Source organism: Lynx canadensis, chromosome B3 (assembly GCF_007474595.2).
Source record: "Lynx canadensis isolate LIC74 chromosome B3, mLynCan4.pri.v2, whole genome shotgun sequence".
NCBI lineage: Eukaryota > Metazoa > Chordata > Mammalia > Carnivora > Felidae > Lynx > Lynx canadensis.
In genome coordinates this window covers 118,496,975-118,515,734 of record NC_044308.2, presented here as the reverse complement: position 1 = coordinate 118,515,734, position 18,760 = coordinate 118,496,975, and the positions used below count along the sequence as shown (strand labels likewise).

At 37.8% G+C, this 18,760-nt stretch overlaps 1 protein-coding gene across 13 annotated transcripts in view; it reads left to right on the top strand.

Moving 5' to 3' along the window:
- The window catches only part of NUMB (NUMB endocytic adaptor protein), a 196,245-nt gene that overhangs the window by 38,312 nt on the left and 139,173 nt on the right, over positions 1–18,760 (top strand). For all 13 annotated transcript variants that reach the window (XM_032593405.1, XM_032593407.1, XM_030319512.2 and 10 more), the window contains one exon: positions 8,513–8,644. The gene's annotated coding sequence lies outside the window, so the exon portion shown is untranslated. The remainder of the gene's footprint in view (positions 1–8,512; positions 8,645–18,760) is intronic.

The window sequence follows — 18,760 nt, the reverse complement described above, 5'->3', positions numbered from 1 at the left end:
TCTGACAGGTGTGCATTTGGTACTATTCTTGATGACTTGTGTAGGGGATACTGAATAATAATAATAGAACAGAAATAACCAAAGTAATGCATTTTTTTAATCTCACTTTTTATGAATACAACTCAAAAATAATAAACAGTGTTTATTCCAGTCTAGAAGATGTGTTATTGTTTTCATTATAATTTTTTATTGTAATAAAATATACATAACATAAAATTTACTATTTTAACCACGTTATAATTTTTTTCGTTTTAACTATTTCAGAATGTACAGTTCAGTGGCATTCAGTACATTCACATTATTGTGCAGCCATCACCACTATCCATCTCTAGAACTTTATCTTTCTAAACTGAAACTCTGTACACATTAAACAGTAACAGCTTGTTCTCCCCTTCCCCCAGCCCATGGCAACAACCATTCTACCTTTCTGTCTGAATTTCACTGTTTTGTATATCTCAAAAACATGCAATCATACAATATTTGTCCTTTTGTATCTGGTTTTATTTCACTTAGCATATGTTTTCAAGGTTCATCCATGGTGTAGCATGTGTCAGAACATTGTTTTTTAAGGCTGAATAATATTCCATTGTATGTATATGCCACATTTTAATTATCATTTAATCTTTCAGTGGGCATTTAAGTTGTTTCCATCTTTTGGCTATTATAAACAATGCTGCTATGAACTTTGCTGTAAAAGATATCTGAGTCCCTCCTTTCAATTCTATTGGTTATATACCTGGGAATGGAATTGCTGGATCATGTGGTAATTATGTGTTTACTTTTTCTGAGGAACCACCATATGGTTTACTGTTTTTTTTTCCCTAATTAATAATTATAGATCTGCATTATCATTAAAAATTTTTTTTAAGTTTATTTTGAGAGAGAGAGAAAGAGTGTGCATGTGTGCACACAAGTCAGGGAGGGGCAGAGAGGGAAAGAGAGCGAGAATCCCAAGCAGGTCCGCATTATCAGCGCAGAGCCCGACCCGGAGTTCAAACTCACTGACTACAAGATATGACCTGAGCTGAAATCAAGAGTCAGATGCTTAATCGACTGAGCCACCCAGGCGCCCGCCCCTGCATTATCATTTTTAATGGCTGTATAGGATTTCAATGTATGGATATATCATGGTTTATTAGATACTTCTGTAATGGTAACAGTTTTGCTATTATGAACAATGCTATGATCATTCAACAGTACTATTTATTCATCAGATACTAATTGAACACTGGCTACGTGCTGGGCGTATGCAATGGCTCTTCTGTACATATATATTTAAACACATCCATTTACTTAGAATAAATTTTTTTAATGTTTGTTTATTTTTGAGAGGGGGGAGGGGCAGGGAGAGAGGGAGACAGAATCTGAAGCTGGCTCAAGGCTCTGAGTTGTCAGCACAGAGCCCAATGTGGGACTCGAACCCATGAACTGTGAGATCATGACCTGAGCTGAAGTCAGACTCTCAACTGACTAAGCCACCCAAGCATCCCTAGAATGGGATTTTTTACATTTTACATCCCTAGAATACATTTTTTACAAGTGGGACTGTTGGGTCAAAGGATGGGCATATTTTGAAATGTCTTTATTTTCTTGAAAGCTCTTACAATGATAAACTGTTGATAGGTAGAATCTCAATAGTAGTGAATAGGAGTGCCAGATTTTATATGCCTTATAGAACACTTATGGATCTTACTGATTCACATCTTACTGATGTGTTATATGATTATAACACATACCTTATAGAACAGTATGGATCTTACTGATATTTTTAGTATTTGTCAATCTGAAATGATAATTTGTGTCTCTTACTAATGAAATTTACATCTTGTGCTTATGATTTTATTTCTTCTTTCGTAAGTTATATTTTCATGTGTTTCTACCCATGTTGTTTTATTAATTTATAGGAGCTGTTTATACATTAAGGGCATTAAATCTCTGTTTTATATTGTAGATACTTTACTAATTTGTCATTCATGTCTTAACTTTCCTTCATGATGACTTTTGCAGTGTAGATGTTTTACATCTAAAATAAAGTTATTGATTGATTGATTGATTGATTGTAATCTCTACACCCAGTGTGGGGCTCAAACTCAGGACCCCTAGATCAAGAGTTGCATGCTCTTCCAACTGAGCCAGCCAGGCACTCATAGATGTTTTACATTAAAAAAAAAAATTTTTTTTTTTAACTTTTATTTATTTTTGAGAGACAGAGGGAGACAGAGCGTGAGTCAGGGAGAGACAGAAAGGAAGACACAGAATCCAAATCAGGCTCCAGGCTCTGAGCTGTCAGCACAGAGCCTGATGTGAGGGTCAAACCCACGAACGGTGAGATAATGACCTGAGCCAAAGTCGGACTCTCAACTGACTGAGCCACCCAGGCAGCCCTGTTTTACATTTTTATAGTCAGTCTATGATTTCTACTTTGGTACTTTGTTCTGGTGGTCTTTCCTCACCCTAATTTACATTTATGGGGTTTTTTTTTGTTGTTTTTTGTTTGTTTTGCATATAATAGATTTCTAGAAAATGTCTTTTAGAAATAGAAATCTCTGCATGAACTGATTATATCTATGTTTTGGACTAAATCTAATATCATAAATAGGGAAAATGTGTAGAGGGTAGGTGAGGAATCAAAACTTAATTTTTTTTTGTTTTTAATGAAAATCTTCATAGAGATTAATGAAAACTTTCTAGACCTGTGCTTGCCATAGAAAACAAAGTACATATTGAACCTAATTTGCTTTTTAGTGATCTCTGAAGAGGTTAGGGATGTATTTCCTTGTTCCTTATTAATTTAGTTATGTAGGCCATGGTAGATGGGAGAAATGATCCACCAACTCCAGAGATATTCTAAACATTTTCTTAAAAGTTTATTTATTTGTTTTGGGTTGACTTGGTGGCTCAGTCGGTTGGGCAACTGACTTCTGCTCAGGTCATGATCTCACAGTTCATGAATTTGGGCCCCATGTTGGGCTTTGTGCTGACAGCTCAGAACCTGGATCCTACTTCAGCCTCTGTGTCTCCCTCTCTCTGCTCCTCCCCTGCTCGTGCTCTCTCTCTGCCTCTCTCTCCCTCTCAAAAAAAAAAAAAAAAAAAAAACACATTAAAAAAGTTTATTTATTTATTTTGAGAGACAGCAAGAGAGAGGGAAAGCATGAGCAGGGGAGAAGCAAAGAGAAAGGGAGAGAATCCCAAGGAGGCTCCACACCCAGGGTGGAATCCCACACAGGGCTTTATCCCACAAGGGTGAAATTGTGACCTGAGCCAATATTGAGAGTTAGACACTTAACCGACTGAGCCACCAGGTGCCTGGATCCCAGAGATATTCTAAAAACAGACTCTCCCTGGGCACCTGGGTGGCTTAGTCAGTTGAGCCTCTCACTCTTGATTTTTGGCTGGGGTCATGATCCCAGGGTCTGGGATTGAGCCCCGTGATGGGCTGTGTGCTGAGCGTGGAGCCTGCTTGGAATTCTCTCTCCCTCTGCCCGTCTCCCCCATTTGCGCTCTTTCTCTCTAAAATAAAAATTAAAAAACATTCTCTCTCTCTCTCTTTTTTTTAAGTAGGCTCCATGCCTAATGTGAAGCTTCAACTTGTGATCCTCAGATCAAGAGTCAGGTGCTCTACCAACTGAGCCAGCCAGGCACCCCAACCCCAGAGATATTCTAGAATTTACTTGCTCCCAAAATTTCTTGCACTATGTGTTAGAAGTTCCTGAAATGGATGTTGGTTCAATTGATACTCTGCTTTTTGCTTTTATAGCCATTTTTCCTTTTCTAAGTCCCTAAATCACGTTCCTTGAGACTTTTGATTGCTATTTACCTCTGTTCACTTCTCTATCCGGTTGCCATATCTGGTCCCTATTTTTTTTTTTCTTTTCTGTATTTTTATTTTTTTCTATCCCTTTTGTTTCTTTCCTCTATTTCAACTTAAAGTGCAGTAAAGATTGGAAGCACTTTACTTCTGGCTTTGAAGAAACTAATCATACTATGAAATCTTCAGTTTTTATGTACAGATACTTTGCAACAATGTGTACATTTTAGGTTTCCTTAAACCCTTGAGTGTACAACTTTTCTGGATATTTGAGTTTTGCTAGCTACTTGGATGATAGTGTACATGTAGAGGAAGTATTGTCATTTGACCTAAAATATAATTATAAAATATATTAATATTTATAATACAATGATACCGGGGTGCCTGGCTGGCTCAGTTGGAAGAGCATGTGACTTTTTTTTTTTTTAAGTGTTTTATTTTATTTTGAGAGAGTGTGTGTGCTCCTGAGAGAGAGCATGAGTGGGGGAGGGGCAGAGAGAGAGGGAGACACAGATTCCAAAGCAGGTTCCGGGCTCTGAGCTGTCAGCAGAGAGCCCGATGTGGGGCCTAAACCCCACATCGAGATCTGCGAGATGATGACCTGAGCCGAAGTTGGATGCTTAACCTACTGACCCACCTAGGCACCCCGGAGCATGTGACTCTCGATCTTGGAGTCGTGAGGTTAAGCCCCATGATGGGTGTAGAGATTACTTAAAATGAATAAGTTAAAACTTAAAAAAAAAAATATGATATTATAAAAATGTTTTTGAGCTTTATGAACTTAATAGTGAACCTGCCTTGTGACCTTGTGACCAAGTCATTTAAGGTGGCATATTTTTTATTTTGTAAATTTAGATGATCTTTTAGCTTCCCTTTCCTTAGATACAATTTTGTTTACATGGCAAATGGAAGAGCCAAAGATTTAAAAGTCAGAGGACCTTAGGGATCATCTGTTGTCTGTTTTGTTTCTTCTACAAATATTTACCTGGTACTGTTTTAGTCTTGAGGATACAGTGAAGTCTCTGGCTTCATAAAACTTACAGTCTTTTATGAAAAGAAGGTTGTGAAGAAACTGTGTAATCTTATTTAAAGATTCCTCACTTCATTTTGGTGGGTCTTTTTTTTTTTTTTTTAATGTTTTATTTACTTTTGAGAGAGAGAGAGAGAGAGAGACAGAATGCAAGCTGGGGAGGGGCAGAGAGGGAGACACAGAATCGGAAGCAGGCTCCAGGCTCTGAGCTGTCAGCACAGACCCCGACGCGGGGCTTGAACCCACAAACCGTGAGATCATGACCTGAGCCAAAGTCAGACGCTCAACCAACTGAGCCACCCAGGCACCCCTGGTGGGTCTTAATATGCTCAAAAGAAAAAGGATCTCTTTCCTTATATGGCAAATCGCAATTCAAAAACTGTAAGGCAGGAGGAAGGGACCCTGAATTAGTACAGTGCCTCTCAAAATTTTCTTTGTATGAATCACCTGACGTTCATGTTAAAATGCAGAACCTGTTTAGTAGGTATAAGGTAGGGCCTGAGATGGTACCAGTTGGTGAACCACATTTTGAGTACAAGGAATTCGTATGTAATTAAGAGAAGAGAATAGCATGCTACTACTTGGAGAAGAATGTTTTGGAGCCATGCAGCACAGGCTTGGAGTTGTGAGTAGCACATCACACTTGGCCTTGGCAAAATGTAGTTATGAGAGCTGTTAGTGGTTACATATTAAGAAGGGATATGATATTAAGGAGGTAATCACCCATGTTTGAAAGTCATTCAGAATTGAGATTGGATGGTGATTGGGTCTAACACCTTTGAACAGATACTGGGAAGTGAAAGGAGGATCTTCGTATATGATGAAAGTAAATATTTAGTTGGATAAACAGAATTTATGAGTTAAGTTTTGAGTAGGAGGTCTTAATTTGTAATTGGGAAGGTTTCCTCTTTATGATCACTGTAATTGGCATAGCAATTTTAGTAAAAAAAAAAATAAGTGTTTTGTTGTTTTTTTTTTTAAATAGATACTGTAGTTTTTTTCCATAGGCATGTTCTTTGTGGGAAGTATGTCAGATTTTTGTCTTCCAGGTCTGAATAAAGCTTAAATGCTGTGCTTAAGTTTCTTTCTCCGATCCGTTCCTCTAGGGACAGCTACTTGGAACATAAACCAACCTGGGAGTTCGTTCGTTCTTTCTTTCTTTCCTTCTTTCTTTATTTCTTTCTTTCTTTCTTTCTTTCTTTCTTTCTTTCCTTCTCCTTCCTCCCTTCCTTCCTTCCTCCCTTCCCTCCTCCCTTCCTCCCTCCCGTTTATTTTTGAGAGAGAGAGAGTGTGCACCTGTGTGTGTGTGTGTGCACCTGTGCGTATGTGCATGCAAGTGGGGCAGGGGCAGAGAGAGAGAGGGGAGAGAGAATCCTAAGTAGACCCCAACCTGTTAGTGCAGAGCCTGACACAGGACTTGATCCCATAACCCTAAGATTCATGAGCTGAGCCAAAATCAAGCGTTGGATGCTCAACCGACTGAGCCATCTAGGCACCCCTGTTTTGCTTTTTAAAACAGGCCTGCGTATCCAGGTTCTAATATGACAGGTCTGGGTACTTAAAATACACACTTAAAATTAGTTTTGAATGAAAACTTAAGAATTTTTACTTTCAGCTATTATAACTTTAGTTCCTGTTTTTTTAAAAAAGCCATTCGTTGGGGCGCCTGGGTGGCGCAGTCGGTTAAGCGTCTGACTTCAGCCAGGTCACGATCTCGCGGTCCGTGAGTTCGAGCCCCGCGTCGGGCTCTGGGCTGATGGCTCAGAGCCTGGAGCCTGTTTCCGATTCTGTGTCTCCCTCTCTCTCTGCCCCTCGCCCGTTCATGCTCTGTCTCTCTCTGTCCCAAAAATAAATAAACGTTGAAAAAAAAAATTTTTTTAAAAAAGCCATTCGTTCATTCAGTCCTTTTTTCTAATAAACTATTTATTAATACTTGCCATTATTAAGGAATTGTACTAGGTGCTAGGAATATAAATGGAGCAAACTTGGTTGTAAGCCTTCAGATGTTTAGAAGTTAGTGTACAAAGGTACCTCTGAGTGTAAATCAGTGTTGTAAATAATCCCTTTTGTGCCAGGTCATTAATATATGATACATTTTTAATTTGTCTTCTGGAAAGTATATAAGCCAAATTTTTGGGTGGATTGTCCTTTGTTTTTACATTTTATCTATTTACCACAACTCTGTGTTATCTGTAATCATTCCTGTTTTGCAAGTAAGGAAATTGAGATTTAAAGAAGTTGAGTAATTCTTCATACAATTATAAAGCTCTAAAATCCCACTTAATTTGGGGCACCTGGCTGGCTCAGTTGGTGGAGTGTGTGACTCTTGATCTTAGGGTTGTGAATTCAAGCCCCACATTGGGTGTAGAGATTACTTAAAAAAATAAAATCTCATTTTTTAAAGTTTTATTTATTTAAGTAATCTCTGCACCCAGTGTGGGGCTTGAACTCACAACCTTGAGATCAAGAGTTGAATGCTCTTCTGACTGCGCCAGCCAAGTGCCCCCACCCCCTGCAAATAAAATCTTAAGTAATAATTTAAAAAATCCTACTTAATTTAAAAATTCATTCATTCCGCTGTTTTACCTCTTGTATGTTGCAAGGTGTAAAGCCTCTATTACAAAACTTAGCCTGTTAAATTGTATTTGAGGTTTATGTGTCTATTTCCCTGTTAGATTGGGAGATTTTTAGGAGCAGGGACTAATCTTATTTATTTTGGGGCTTCCCCAGCAACTGGTAGAGTGTCTGTCACATTTTAGGTACCTAAAAAATGCTAGTTGAATAGTAAATATGTGGAATGTTAGAAGTAGAGGGGGTTTTAGAGCTCATGTAAGTTGCATACATACAAGAATTTCTAAAAAGAATTCTATATTGTTTACATAGGGCTATAGGCTTTTGATTTTGACTCTTCAAGATATTTAAAAAACTATACTACTGTCTATCACATCATCTCATAAAAGAAACCATTTTAATAACAAAAAATAGGAAGGACAATCTCAGAGTAAGCACAGTTGGTAACTTTACACCCATTTTTTAGTCATGGCTGGCATCTGTTTAAGGATTAGATTTCAGGAACCATTATCTAAAACAACCCTCTCCTTTTAGAGATGGTATATCTGAACCCTGAGAAGTATCAAAATTCTTACAGCAAGGCAGAATGATAACTGAGTTTAGAACCCAGATCTTCTAACTCCTAGCCCAAGATTTTGATCCAGTCACCACAGTCTTCATTACATGGTGGGACTTAGGCACAGAGAATTTATTCTTTTTTTTTTAAGTTTGTTTTTGAGAGAGAGTGTGTGAGCAAGGGAGGGGCAGAGAGAGAGGGAGGGAGGGAGACACAGAATCCGAAGCAGGCTCCAGGCTCCCAGCTGTCAGCACAGAGCCCAATGTGGGGCTCAAACTCATGAACCGGGAGATCATGACCTGCGCCAAAGTCGGACGTTCAACCGAGCCACCCAGGTGCCCTAATTCGTTCTTTCAGTAAGATCATATATCTAGTAAGTAGAGCTGGATCTTGAATCCGCATTATTCCACTTTTAGTGAGACCTGTGCGTTCACTTACATGTAATCTTAACCTACTCTGCCAGCACCCATTTAGTTGTGGAGATGGAATTATAAGTGATTGAAAGGAAATGTTTATATTTAGTATTTTCTTTCCTTAAAAATTGCAGATTTGGGGCTTCAGCAACTTCTTCCAGGGAGGAGGTCCAGTACAGCTGCTGTTGCAACCCAAGGTCTTGATTCACATCCATAGATTGGAATATTGGTGTACCAGCCATCCTCAGATACCTCACTAAGGACAGGTACGTGAAAGAGTAAAGAGAAGAAAAGTAGAATGACTGTAATGTTTTCCCTTCCTATTTCTAGTTAGATACAAACAGTTGACTACCTTTAAAACTTGGCCCTTTATTCCAGTAAAAATAAAGCATTTGAAATCTTAGGTGAGTGGGGCAAAATATTTTCTTGATGGTAAAATATGTGTCAAAATGTTAGCAGTGGTGAAACTTACTTAGTGGTTCAAAACATACCACAGTCATTTATTTTGATTATGTTTCTGTAATTTGGTCAAGACTTACTTGGGGGGGACAGTTTGTCTCCGTTAATATGTAGCCTGAGGTGGAGTAGCTGGAAGGGTGGGGTGGCTTGATTGGCTGGGCGGTGGAATCGTTTGAAGGCTTGCACACTCATGTGTCTGGTGGTTAACGCTGGCTATTGGCAGGGACCTCAGCCTGGGCTCTTGGCCAGAACACCTACACATGACCTTTCATTTTGGCTGCTTGGCTTCCTCACAGCATGGTGGCTAGGTTCCAAGAGAGAGCATCCCAGGAGAACAAGGTGAAGTTGCATGGCATATTTGACTTAGTTTTGGAAGTCACATAGTCTTAAATCTGCTTTTTTCTGTTGGTTGAAGTAGTCAGTAAGGCCCACCTATGTTCAGAGGAGGGGGTAGACATAGACCACACCACTTGAAGGGAGGAATATCAACATCTCATTATAAGAAGAGATACAATGGGATGGAATCTCCCATTGTAGCTATCTTGGAAGAATATAATGGGCCACAGTTTGTATTACTTTTAAGATGAAGAATATAAACAACATGTATAATATATGAAAAGAGGAATATTGGCAGGAAATTATGGTGTCTGAGTCCAGTAAGAATTTTGTGTGCGTTTCCTGAGTAGAGTATGATGCTGAAAATAAGATGCCTAAACAGGAAGAGGTGAAATAGATTTTGAATTTTTGTTTGTATCAACAAAGCAGCATAATGAAAAATAGAGATAAAAATTTATAAACAAGATGCAGAATAAAATTCGGGGGCATCTGGGTGGCTCTATTGGTTGAGTGTCTGACTCTTGATTTCCGCTCAAGTCATGATCTCACAGTTTCTGAGTTCGAGCTCCTTATTGGTCTCTGTGCTGACAGCATGGAACCTGACTGGGATTCTCTGTCTCCCCCCCAACCCCAAAATAAATAAACATTAAAAAATAAGATCTGCATCTTTGGTTTTTTGTTTTTGAGTCAGAATTGACTGAGTTTATGAAACAATGTAGTTTATATTTCTTTTATTTTAGTTCAAAGGCTACTTGTTTTTTCCCCCCTTATTTTAATAATTGGAGAATTATTTGGGAACCTGGTTTCCAATATGGTAGATTTAAGAAACTAGTGCCAGTGTTATTGTATGCATCAGGTTTGTTTTTTCTGCTGCTTTTGAGGAAAACTGTGTAAGCTCTTTTTGGATTGTACAATTTTACTTGCTAAATTTCTGGTAATTAAACATTTTTTTCCAATGGAACAAGAAAACTTACCAAGTTGTAGAGTATTTGGTTGTATTAATCACACTTACTCACCATTTATATAAATTGCCTGTCGCAGGTTTGAATATAGCTAGTACTTAATTTCTGGATGTAATGGGGTAATATTTTTAGATTATCCTCTAAGTATTACATGGAGATGTTGTTCACTATAGGTGGGAAATAAGCTATAATTAATATGTACTGTTATATATATACATATACTCATTATCTCTTAGACCCAGAAAATTTTTTTGCTGTCTAGATATGAGCCTAATTTGGCAGCATTGGTTCAGTCCTATTTCCTAGGTACTCACAGGTAGATATCCTACAGTGGAAAATGACTGAGCCAGCAATTGTGACAATAGAGGTAATCTCAGAAGTTTGCTCTTTACTGTGAGTAATCAGAATTGACTGAGTTTATGAAATAATATAGTTTATATTACTTTATTATTTTCAATTCAAATTCAAGTTAGTTAACATACAGTGTAGTCTTGGCTTCAGGAGTAGAACCCAGTGATTGATCTCTTACATATGACACCCAGTGCTCATCCTGAAAAGTGCCGTCCTTGATGCCCATCACCCATTTAACCCATTTCCCCTCCCACCCCTCCAACAACCCTCAGTTTGTTCTCTGTATTTAAGAGTCTCTTATGGTTTGCCTCCCTCACTGTTTTTATCTTATTTTTCCTTATCTTCCCCTATGTTGATCTGTTGAGTTTCTCATTCCATGTGTAAGTGAAATCATGATATCTGTCTTTCTCTGAGTTATTTCACTTAGCATAATACCCTTTAGTTCCATCCACATTGTTGTAAATGATTTCATTCTTTGAAACAATATATTTTAGTTCAAAGTGTAATAAATGGGAAAGCTGTTCTGTTTCATTTTTCATTTAAAAACAAGATGAGATGTTTTCCAGTAGATGTAGATTGGGAATAATGGTTAGTGTAAAATATTGTATATTAAATAACAATAACAACAATATATGCATATATACACAAACATATATAAAACCTTTTATCATTAACTTACCTTATTTTTTGTTTTAAGCATTTTTAAGTTTATTTTGAGACAGAGGGAGAGAGTGTGTGTGTATGTGTGTGCAAGTGGGGAGGGGTCGAGAGGGAAAGAGAATCCCAGGCTGCACTGTCAGCGCAGAGCCCAGCACAGGGCTTGATTGATTGCAAACCACAAAATCATGACCTGAGCTAAAACTAAGAGTCAGATGCTTAGCCAACTGAGCCACCCAGGTGCCCCTGTTTTAAGCATTTAAAAATTTTTTTTAATGTTTATTTATTTCTGAGAGAGAGTGTGAGAGTCAGAATGTGAGCAGGGGCAGGGCAGAGAAAGAGACGGAGACACAGAATTCAAAACAGGCTCCGGGCCCTGAGCTGTCAGCACAGAGCCCTGCGCGGGGCTCTAACTCGGGAGCGTCAAGACCATGACCTAGGCCGAAGACTGAAGATGGACGCCTAACCGACCGAGCCACCCAGGTGCCACAACAATAAAAACTTCTAAAAAACCCTATAGAAATTGCAAATATGATTTGTGTTTACTCTGTGACATTTTATTCAATCCATGGAAGGAGGTAAATGATAAAAGTTCTTTTGTAAAGATGAATATGTAAATATTCTTTTAACATGCAAAAAAAATTTGAATAATTGTGGAAGGCAGAAATTATATTTCTTTGGGGTTATTGGTTATCCTACTCATCAGTATTCTTTTTTTTTTCTTTAGTATTCCCATCTCTAAAATTACAGTGACACTCCATTGAAAAATGACATTCGGTTCATGCTTATACAGATTTTTGGCAAAACAGAAGTTGTGTGACTTTCTTCTCTGGAACTCCCCACCCCGTTATTAAAAATTAGAACACTGGGGTGCCCGGGTGGCTTAGTTGTTTAAGCTTCCAACCTTCAGCTTAGGTCATGATCTCATAGCTTGTGAGTTCGAGCTCCGCATCGGGCTCTATGCTGACAGCTCAGAGCCTGGAACCTGCTTCAGATTCTGTGTCCCCTCACTGTCTGCCCCTCCCTCACTTGTGCTCTGTCTCTCTGAAAAATAAACATTAAAAAATTTAAAAAAAGGTATAACACCTTTTGTGTATGAAATATTTAACAAAAGTGTAAAATTTGTGGTAAGGAAGTGATTGGCATTGCATAAAATTTACCATTGCATAGAATTTACCATATTAACTCTTTTTTAGTGTAATGTCAGTAAATACATTCACATTGTTGTACAACCCAATCTCTAGAACTTTTCATCTTGTGAAACTGAAACTTGATACCTGTTAAACAACTCCCTATACTCCCATCCCCTCGCCCCTGGCAACCAGGATTCTATTTCTGTCAATGAATTAGACTACTCTAGGTACCTCATATAAATGAAATCATACAGTATTGTCTTTTTGTGACTGGCTTATTTCACTGAGCATAATGTCCTCAAGGACATTTGGTGTAGTATATGTGAGAATTTCCTTCATTTTTGTTTTAAATTTTTTAAAAATGTTTGTTTATTTTTGAGGGGAGGGGAAGATCAAGTGGGGGCGTGGTTGAGAGAGGGAGACACAGAATCCGAAGCAGGCTCCAAGCTCCAAGCTGTCAGCACAGAGCCTGATGCGGTGCTCGAACTCACGAACCGTGAGATCATGACCTGAGCTGAAGTCGGAAGCTCCACCAACTGAGCCACCCAGGCGCCCCAGAATTTCCTTCATTTTTAAGGCTAAATAATATTCTATTATATGTATACACCACATTTTTTAATCCATTCTATAAAAATAGTTTCACTTGTTCCTTTCCAAGTTGGATTTATTTATTTATTTTTTTTTAATTCTCTAGCTAGAATGTCTAGTACAGTGTTGAATAGGACATTGTTTTTAATGCTTTTTTTTTTTTTTTTTTTTTTTTTTTTTTTTTTGAGAGCATGCAAGCAGGGAAGAGGGGCAGAGGGAAAGAGAATCTTAGGTAGGCTCCACACTGAGGGTGGAGCCTGGCTCAGGGCTAAGTCCCATACGCATGACCTGAGCTGAAATCAAGAATTGGACACTCAACTGACTGAATGACCTGGGCACCCTTAATGCATAACTGTTTATAGTGTTTAATAGAGCTAGGCTTATTTTCTGCATTTTGCCAAAGGAGGTCTTGCCTTTTGACGCATAGGATGATGTTTCATGTTATGTGAAGTACTAAGTTTTCTTTTTGTCAATTCAGTAATATTGTAATAGCTTAATCGTTCATCAAGACAGGATTATTTTACATTATAAGGTATCGTTAAAAGTATAGATTTATCTTGATTTTAACCTGATTATAATATTAAAAAAAAATTTTTTTAACGTTTATTTTATTTTTGAGACAGAGACAGAGCATGAACGGGGAGGGGCAGAGAGAGAGGGAGACACAGAATCGGAAGCAGGCTCCAGGCTCTGAGCTGTCAGCCCAGAGCCCAATGCAGGGCTCGAACTCTCAGACGGCGAGATCGTGACCTGAGCTGGAGCCGGACGCTTAACCAACTGAGCCACCCAGGCGCCCCGTTAACCTGATTATAATATTAAAAAAAATTTTTTTTTTCAATGTTTATTTATTTTTGGGACAGAGAGAGACAGAGCATGAATGGGGGAGGGGCAGAGAGAGAGGGAGACACAGAATCGGAAACAGGCTCCAGGCTCTGAGCCATCAGCCCAGAGCCTGACGCGGGGCTCGAACTCACGGACCGCGAGATCGTGACCTGGCTGAAGTCGGACGCTTAACCGACTGCGCCACCCAGGCGCCCCCTGATTATAATATTTTAAAGAAATGTTAGCTTCTGAGAAAGTTTGGAAGTTTACTAACTCCAAGTTACTTTTACAAATTTACAAATTGAGGAGTCTGTGTCAGAGGATTGACAGTAAAGACTTCCTAGGTCCCTGTTCATTAGGATACAGATTGTATGTTAATCACTAAACATTCATATTAGTGATCTAAGGATAAGAGAAGTGAACAGGTGAGGAAAATTGTTGAGGTCTGATTGGAAGAAAGTCATGCTGTCATTAATGGAGATATTTTACAGAGATGTTTTTCTTTCATCATCTATCTGTAGAAAAGAAAACTTGTTCATTAATTCTGAATTTCAAATAACTGTTTGAATTTGTAAGAAAAAACTATAAGAAAGATGAATCTTAAAAGCCTTTTCTGACTATAGCAGGAGGAAATCAGAACTCCCCCTCCCACTGGGATAATTTAATCTTTGGAAAAAGGAGACTTTAAGAATTTTGACATCTTTGAATCTCTTGAAAGTCTTAAAACTGGATAAATGTCAGGAAAGTCCAATTTTGACAGTAGTTAGAGGTAAATTAGAAAATCAGTGCTTAAGGGGCGCCTGGGTGGCTCAGTCGGTTAAGCGGCCGACTTCGGCTCAGGTCATGATCTCGCGGTCCGTGAGTTCGAGCCCCGCATCGGGCTCTGTGCTGACAGCTCAGAGCCTGGAGCCTGTTTCAGATTCTGTGTCTCCCTCTCTCTGACCCTCCCCCATTCATGCTCTGTCTCTCTCTGTCTTAAAAATAAATAAACGTTAAAAAAATTTTTTGAAAAAAAAAAAAAATCAGTGCTTAATAAAACCAGGGTTAGAATGAGCAGTGAGGGGTGAGTTAAAGATTAACCAGGTATTTTGACATTGATATTTAAGTCACATCTCCTCTTTTTGAGTATTATGTGTTAATACTAGTTTATATATATTAAAAAGTTCTGTTTAACAGAAAAACATAATGGAATGAAAAATGTGTTATTTTCAGAGTCTATTAATCATATAAGAAAAAGTGGTTATACATATCATAAAACTGTACCACTGTCCAGCATGTTGCATTTTATCTGATTTGTGACACATTGATTAAGAAGTAAAGGAGAATAGAGGCTTGAGCACCTTACAGAGCTAAGTCTGTAAAGTAATGACAATGCCATAAGAAGGAATTTCTCAGATCTCAGGGTACTAAATTAAAATTAACTCTTGGGGCATCTGGGTGTCTCAGTCAATTAAACATCTGACTCTTGGTTTTGGCTCAGGTCATGATCTCACGACTCGCAAGTTTGAGCCCCGCATAGGTTCTGTGCTGATAGTGCTGAGCTTGCTTGGGATTCTCTCTCTCCCTCTCTCTCTCAAAATAAATAAATAAATAAACATTTAAAAATAAAAAAATTCTTTCACCAGAGCAAAGCTGAGATTGTATTGATTGGGTCTGGTTTTTGGAATTTTAAGATTAATAAGAATATTGTTTATTTTATTGATGTAATATGTACCGGTTAAATATGTAATCTCAGTAATTTTTGATGTGATAATTTGATAGCCTTACTCTGCATTTTAACTTGAAGCAAGTCCTCTTTGAGTTCTCACTATCGCTGTCTTACATTTAGGTCTCCATGGTGTCTTTTGACTGTCAATTAGGCCCCTTAACAACCTTTTTACTTCCATCTTTCTGTTTTCTAGGCAATTAGGAACTTACTTTGCATAGATTTCTACATTAAAATATTCACATTATGTTTAGTTTTTGTTTTCAAGCAGTTTTATTGACAAATAATTTATATACATAAAATTCACTTGTAAGGGTACAAATCAGTGATTTTTAGTAAATTTACAAAGTTGTCATCACCACAATTCAGTTTTAGAACATTTTCATCACCTCCTAGAAATCCCTTCTGCCTACTTGTAGTCAATTCTTATTTCTAACCCAAGCCTCAGGTAATCATAAATCTACTTTCTGTCTCTAAAAATTTGCTTTTCCTGGAGATTTGATATAAATGGAATCATACAACATGTGGTCTTGTGTCCAGCTTCTTTTACTTACCTGAATGTTCTTGAGGGCCATTATATTGTAGCCTGTATCAGCATTGTTCCTTTTTATTATTGAGTAGTATTCTGTTGTATGGATACACCAATTTTATTTATTTATTTATGAATTTATAAATTTATGATTTTATTTTATTAAATTTTTTAAAAGTTTGTTTTGAGAAACAGAGAGAGTGAGTGGGGAAGGGGCAGAGAGAGAGAGTGAGAGAGAATCCCAACCAGGCTCTGCACTGTCAGCACGGAGTCTGATGTGGGGCTCAAAGCCACAAACTATGAGATCATGACCTGAACTGAAACCAGGTGTCGGATGCTCAACTGACTGAGCCATCCAGGCACCCCTGATTTTATTTTTAAGTGATCTCTACACCCAGCATGGGGCTTGAACCTACAACCCTGATATCAGGAGTCACATGCTCTACTGACTGAGCCAGCCAGGCATATACCATCTAATGCTGTATATACCAATTTAAAAAGTTAATTCATCAGTTGATGGGCGTTTGAATTATTTCTACTTTTCATCTATTATTTTATTTATTATGTCATCATTTAAACACTTTCTACTTTGTACATTTAATATATGTATACATTTAATATATTTGACCATAATAATGTCTAAATGTAATAAATATACATATATTGAGGGGATATACTCAAAAGTTTTTAGTAATGGGTATGGGATCAAAAAAGTTTGGAAGTCACTGTTCTAGTCCACAACAGTCAGAAAATAGAAAACATCTAGAATTATCCTTAGTCACAGGTCTGATTGTACCATTCATAATTATACTTTGCTATCTGTGAAGAAAAGGTAAATTTCTTAATGTGATGTTTAAGGAGCTGTACCTTTATGGACCTACACTTTTTATCTGTTTTCTAGCTACACTTCAATCTTACAGCTCAGTGCTTCTGTTTATTCTTACGTTTTTTTTTTTTTCCAGTGCTTCCTTTAAGATTATTCTCACCAAATTCCTTGTAGTTCCTTTAATATACGATGCTCTTCTGCCTTTGAGCTTTTGCCAGCTCTTCCTACTTCCCAGAATGCTGTGTCCTGCCCACCTTGTCTTTTTAGGGGTACCACAATATATCATTTAAGTTCCAGCTAAATCACTTCTCTGAAGTGCTCCCTAGCTTGTCCATTGAATTGCTTCATCTTCTGCAATAACTCTGTATCTAGTATGTACCTTTATTATAGCAGCTCTCAAACTAAATTGCAGTTATTTACTACATCCTATCCTAGACTGCTACCTCCTTGAGGACAAAGAAGGGGCCTTATTCATCCAATACTTATTGCTTAAGTGAATGGAATAGCCTTATGAATGAGGCACTTGGATGACCCTGATAGTGATTACTTCTGGATGGAGCTCTACCCATTATCTCAGTTTTCAAAGTTATTGTTATGTATTACATTGGGTCCATACCTACATAAGTTGAGGGTGAGCTCAGAGTTCATAAACAACTTTATGGACTCATTTCCCTGAGGACACAGAGAAAAGGAAAAAAAAAATGGAGTTTGTCCTGTCCACTTAGAGGCAAGGGCTCCATTGAATGGAGAGGAAGGTTCCCCTCTAAATTTTCACCCCTGGAGGCTTTCTATTTTCAGATACTCTTGCTGCTGCTACTGCTGCTGCTGCTTTGCTGTACTCACCACAGAAGACCTGGGGACTGGAACATGAAAGGATGGGGAGAAAGAGAGGAAAAATTCCCAAAGGATTTGGGAATCCTCACTTTTTCTGAGCGTTACACGTTCCCTTTTCTAGCTTTGAGCGAGAGCTAGAGGGCTTCTTCTGTATTTCTCACCACCTGCGCCATAGTGCTCACTTCTGAGTTTTGGATTGTGTTGAGTTTAGGCTGGAAAATACTAGAGGAAAGAAATGTTAAATTCACAGCAGGTTCAGTGATACTTTGAATTCTGGTGCTGTTCCCAAATCCACCTGTAATATTTACTTTTCAGGGTCTTCAAATAGTTGTTGATGCATACTGTCCAGGTTTTATAGTTCAGTGAGAGATAAAGGGAGGTGTTTGTTTATCCTATTACCAAACAAGAAGTCTTCTCAGTACTTTGGTTTTAACATTTTATTTTGATATAGTTCTAGATTCATAGGAAGTTGTAAAAAGAGGAGAGGTCTGGTGTGACTTTTACCTAGTTTTCCCCAGTGGTTATATTTTACATAGTTATAGCAAAATACCCAAGCCAGGAAACTAACATTAATGCCAACTTTTGTTATGAGACATTTCAAGTGTGTAAGAATGTTGAAAGAAGAGTACATTGAACATCTGTATCTCTCTGATAATTCAGTAACTTAAATATTTTGTCATACTTTGTATATATGCTTTATATATATATATTCTAATACATGTGTATTTTTTTCTGTGAACCATGAAAGAAAGTTGCAGGCATCATGATACTTCATCCCTAAGTACTTAAGTGTCCATCTTCTAAAAAAAAAAAAAGGTCATTATACTTCAATAAATATGTAATAAAAGCAAATTATTTTTCTATTTAACTCCCAATACCATATCATACCTAAGAATATTAGCGATATGAATTTGGGGAGACAGTGGTCTTAATGTTCCCAGGTTTTTGTTTTGAAGTTTACTCTTGAAGGCTTAAGTTATTATTTGAGGGGATGACCCTCTTGATGATATACTCTTGGTAATTGTTTTGAGAGTCTGAGCTCCTACCATGTGTGCAATTCAGAGCCCCTGGATCTTCCTGATTCTGTATTCTTGTTTTCTGTCATTCTTCCCTCAGCTCAGACTTCCTAAAGCTGTCTGAGCAAATACTTAGAATAGTCCTTATCAGGAGATTATAACTT